The sequence below is a fragment of the Patella vulgata genome, chromosome 3 (assembly GCF_932274485.2).
Source record: "Patella vulgata chromosome 3, xgPatVulg1.2, whole genome shotgun sequence".
NCBI lineage: Eukaryota > Metazoa > Mollusca > Gastropoda > Patellidae > Patella > Patella vulgata.
The window spans coordinates 74,440,717-74,446,716 of record NC_065881.2 but is presented as its reverse complement, the minus strand read 5'-3'; positions in this window follow the sequence as shown (position 1 = coordinate 74,446,716).

The window sequence follows — 6,000 nt, the reverse complement described above, 5'->3', positions numbered from 1 at the left end:
GAGGAAACCAGGAGATACATGTAGAAACAGAAGAAGGCGACAAAACAAGAAGATAAAGGATAAAAACCAATTTAGAGGAAACCAGGAGACAAAAACCAGAAAAATACGACAAAACAAGAAAAATATTTAAATTAAGGTTAATCCTTTTAATTTTTTTTTTTTTTAGTAACACTACTTTTCTATATTTCTTTATTTTGTTAAGGAAGTAACAATATCTTTTTTTTAAAAAAAAATGAAACAAGAAGTGAAATTACAGGCTCAGCAAACACAAAACTTTCGAGATTCACAAAATCAGTTGCTATCGGCGGAAAATTTTCAAGATATCAAGTTAGAAGTTTTTCAGGGGATTGGTACAACTGATTTTCAGAGTGGGTCAACAAATTAGAAAAAGGCTAGAATGTTAATTTCAGCCAATGATCGCCGAATGGTTACCCAAGCCTTACAGACATCCACTGCTATGGTCAAAAAAATTAAAACAGGGTCAAGGAGAGACCCTTAGTGGAGAGGCTTATGGGATCATTTAAAACAGCGCAAGGGGGGGGGGGGGGTACAGTTCAATGCTTTTGGAATTGTATAGAATCCTTTAGTGAGGAAGCTTATTCCTACGATCATTTAAATAACGCGAGTGTGCAATCTATGTTTGTATTTATTCTTATTGATGGCGTCAAGGGCGATACACGGTTCAAAAATTAATTAGAGATAATCCTTATACTGCGGATGTAGCGTTGGAAAGAGCTATTTCCGATCAACAAACTTCTAAGGCATTTTAGTTACGAAGACGGGTACCGGAGGAAGTTAAGAAAATAGACGAGTTAGCTTATCTGGAAAAGGATAATAAAGATTTAAAGGGCAAAACAGATAAATTATCTGCTAGTTTTGACAGTCTAAATTAAGACAGTGGAAATTTGCAACATGCTCATCCCGATGATACGCGGGACATGGAACACACAGATTCTTCTCGCCAACAACCTTTACGGCACACTAAGATTGACGGTGAGAACATCGAACCCCATTCTCGTCCCTGTGCTAATGATATTCCTGAGATGTTACATTCTATCTGGAATTCCCCAGAAGGAATAAGATTTTAAATAGGGACAGGAGATCAATATTTCCATGAATTTTGGGATAAATTCATTGGGAATATTATAAATTTTGTTAACAAATTGCTTTGTAAGATAATTAAGTAATGAGAACTTAAATGAAAAAATATTTTTTGTTTGAAATATGGATATTTGGTCACAGTCTAACGAAATCGTGGTCTATTTATATTATGGAATTTTACTTATATTTTTCAATGATTTTTATCGACATTTTTGTATTATAGGTAATATAGGAAATGCTGTATTATAGGTAATATAGGAAATGCTGTATTATAAGTAATATAGGAAATGCTGTATTATAGGTACTCTAATATAGGAAATGTAACATTGTGAGTTTAATGTTATATTTATTTTAGGTCAAGAAGTTGTATAACCGTATTGATACACAATATTCAAAAATCAGTTTAAGTATTATCAATCACGGCTTTAAATTAATATTTTATTGACTATAATACTATGTTATTATTGAATTTTGACCTTATCTTGAATAGTTCTCAGATAAGCATTCTAATAAATACAGAACTGAAATCTGTCAGTTCAGGTTCGGATTTGGACAGATGTGGAAAACGTTATTGAAGGTAAGAGGATTTTTGATCATTTATAAACTTTTCCTTAAGTGCTGACCTGGGATCGACATTTATACAGACTCTATTATATTACCAACTTTACCGAATCTTAGATGATTGTGTAGTTGTGAATAAACATTAGTTTAATATCTTTTAACTTGTTATTTGATTCCTAGAGTACATATTACCACCATTGTTACATAGATATTCATGGGGACTTGTCGTTTGAATTCATTTTTCGTATATTGACCAAGAAACCCCCAAGCGTAAAATTGATATTTTCTTTTTATTAACGTTTCCACGTATCGAAAATAAAAAAATAAGAAGAATATTACAGTTAATGTAATTCTCTGGAGTTCCTGCTTTCCAGAAAAATCGTTCCACTCAAGATCGTTCCAGAATTTCCGTGTTCCAGTAAAAATCTTTCCAGAATTTCCGTATTCCGGTTAAACTTCCAGTAAAGTCGTCCCAGTTTAAATTGTTATAGTGTTCCTGTATTCCTGAAAAATCATTCCAGTACTAAATTATTCCGGTATAAAACCAATTAAAGTTGTTCCAGTTAAAACATTTTCCAGTGTTCTAACTCGACATATCCCTGGGGTAACTTTTGTCATCATTTCTGTGTGGAAAATTGTGACTGTATTGTGTTGTCAGCTTTAATATTAACTTTCAGATTTTTTTACAAAACCAATCTGGTACTTTCAGATTTTTTTACAAAACCAATTTGGTGGAAACAGGAAACAGAACAAAAGAAAAGGACAAAATAAGAAGAATATTTTAATTAATTTTAATCAGTTTTATTTTTTTGGTACAATATAGGTTTTTTTAGTTAATGTTAATCATGTTAATTTCATTTAATATTTGGTTGTTGTTTTTTTTTGTTTTTGTTAAGGTAAGAAAATAACAATATCTTTAAAAAACATAATGGAACAAGAAATTTAATTTCGAGTATCCGAGATGTTTGAAAAAATAAGTTGAGCGAGGAAATGATATTATTATTAAATAACTCTAGAATATTTGACAATCAACCTGGTTTAATGATGACTAGTGCAATCACACAGGCTTATAAAAATGAGATAATTCTTGAGATAACAAATGAAACAGGTAAGATTTATAAACAAGATAAGGGAGAACAAATAGCAGTAGTCGAAGTTATCGATACAGATAACAACATATTTACTACTGATAAGGATGGTTCAAATAGGAGTTCATATTCTAATAATACGATCTTAATAACAGAACAAAAGAAACTTTTAGAGAACTTAATAAATCTTCAACATATTTCTACTGTTAAACAATCGAAGCTTTTAACAATCCTGAAAAAAATAGTATACGTTGTTTGTAACTGATGATATTTTTTTGGGCGAACTGATGTAGTTCAAGCTATACTATTCAAAAAAAGTAGGGGATATTTGATTTTAAAGTGTTATTAAAGTCACCTAATGAAACTGACGAAGAAACAAATGACAAAATGAAATGAAGTTCACATTCATCGATTTATTCCAAATGATCGTTAGACTAAGTAAGGCACAGACTGACCATTATAAGGGTAAAATGATACCCGGGGTCAAACAGCAAAGTTACCACAGCATCACAACCAAGTCAGTAACGGGTAAATCCTCCTCTGTTTGCCAAACAAGCATTGATCCGACGTGGCATACTCCTAATGAGACGTCTAAGGTCATTTTGGTCCAGATTGTCCCATTCCTGTTGCAACGCAGCAGCAAGTTCTTGGACATTGGCAGGACGTTGTTGACGTTGACGTAACCTCTGTCCAAGCATGTCCCAGACATGCTCGATGGAGGAGAGGTCGGGACTCAGTGCTGGTCAAGGTAATGTGGTGATGTTCTGTTGTTGGAGGTAACCTGTAACGATCCTGGCCCTGTGACATCTTGCGTTGTCATCCTGGAAGATGAAACGGCGGCCATGACGTCGTGCGAACGGCACAACATGGACTGCCAAGATGTTGTCCCGGTAGTACTGGCCTGTAACACGCCCTGCAACAACATGTAAAGCCGTTCTTCCAGCAACAGTGATGCCTCCCCACACCATAACAGAACCACCCCCAAATCGATCATGTCTGATGACGTTAACGTCTTGGAAGCGCTCGTTTCGACGACGCCACACCCTCCTACGTCTGTCCAAAAAATCAACAGTGAACCTTGACTCATCTGAAAACATCACATTGCTCCAGCGTCGATTATCCCAGTGTTGACGATCCCTACACCAACGACGTCTTGCCTGAATGTGATGATCTCTCAAACAAGGGATCACGCGAGGACTTCGGGCGCGAAGATGACCCCTATGCAGTCGATTCCGAATCGTCTGGCCACTCACTCTCACACCAGTGTCTGTTTGAAGACGAGCGCTGATCTGATTTGCTGTGATGACACGATTTCTCAAGGCCAAGTTACGGATAAATCGATCCTGGGCTTGAGTTGTCGCCCTTGGTCGACCTGAGCGTGGTCTGTCCTGTACAGATTGTGTATCACGGTATCTGGACCATAGCCTGCTTATGACAGACTGAGAAACATTCATCGTCCGCGCCACAACCGCCTGTGTTGTGCCGATCTGTAGCATGCCAAGGGCACGTAACCTTTCATTTTGGGTAAGCCGACGCATATCAAAATTTGTTTTCTGGTCACTAAAACAATTAAACTGATGTTTCCACCCTGGAATTCAATGCCACAATGACTGTAACATTCAAAGTCAGAGTCGTGCAAATCTTGGGTTGGACCCCCATGATGATCCCAAGCATCACCTGCATTCCATGCGGTAGCTATTGGTGCGTTTGGGCGTCACATGTAACTGGAAATGTTTCTTCTGTTAGGTTCTATAGTGACTTTTTTCGTAGTCATTTGCATATTTTAGTATTATGCCCCCAAAATCAAATATCCCCTACTTTTTTTGAATAGTATATTATACATGGAAGAAAGTCGTTTGAAAAACAAATATTTATACGATTAACGAGCTAAGGTTGGTAATTTTGAAATTGATGATCCAGATTTTCATCTTAATCCTGCGAGATCAAAAGACTTCGTCTAAATTTCACTTGAAGTGGCATCCTTTTTATCGTATCTCCTCTAAATTTTAAGATACGACACCAGAAATACAGGTAAACCCCAAAAAAAGTACATAGTGAGAATTTACAACCAGCTTATCCCGAAGGTACCAAGGATATAGAAAACACAGATTCGACATCTGTTTTGGATAAAAGGTCAAATGTTTCTCGCCAACAGCCTCTACGACAAAGACTGTTGGAGAGAACGTGCAACCTCATCCCCGTCTCTACGAGAATATTCACATGGAGTTTGATGTAGTTCCTTGGGATATTGTTAAATCAGATTCTAATAGTCCAATTGACGTATTGCAGAATCTGTTCTGAATCTGACCTAATGGGAATATTTTAGGAAAATATGGAGAAATAGGATTTCACTCATAAACGCAATTTGTCTCAAGAATCAGACGCAGGCATCAAACGACCTAAACCAAATGAAATGTTACATTTGGTTTGGAATTTTCCTGGAGGAACAAAATTTTAAAAGAGGGGAAGGATTTCGGAGATCAATATTTTACCCAGTAGAAAATTTTAGGAAAATAGAGTTTGGTCTAGATATTGACCTAATGAGAATTTTTAGGAAAATATCAATCAATGGGATTTCAGAGCTCGATATTGACCTAATGGAAATTTTTAGGAAAATAAGGATTTTCTCCAATATGGATTAATAGGATTTAGGAGACCGATATTGATCTAATGGGAAATTTTAGGAAAACAAGGATGATCTCTTGGTTAACTAAATAGATTAACATTAAATGGGAAATGGTTGTAGATGTGACGTTGTATTTCCCATGTTAAAAGATATTGTTAATTTCTTGTATATATGTATATTGTACTTGTTAGACGATTAAACATTGAATAAGGATAGACGTCACGCTATATTATTCATAAGATATGGTTAGATTGTAAGATTTTTTTTTTATATATGTGTATGTAAGTTTACTTATATAGTTATTTATAAGAGTAATAAATCTGTTTATGTATTGTTTAATGGTCGAGAGCGAGACATTAAGTAATATATTGTAACAACATGAGGGCCGTGAGGCCCGAATGTTTTTACAATATATTATGCAATGTCTTAACCTCGAGACCATTAAACAACTTAAAATACAGACACTTGCACGTGCTTTGCAATGAAATACGTCACTGAGTTCAATATTTTACCAAGTTTGATGTTGGAACATTGCCCGTGCGATTATTTGAAATAATGGTACTCCAACATCAAAGGATGACGTCACATCTGTATTTTAAATATAATTAATGTATATGTAATTAT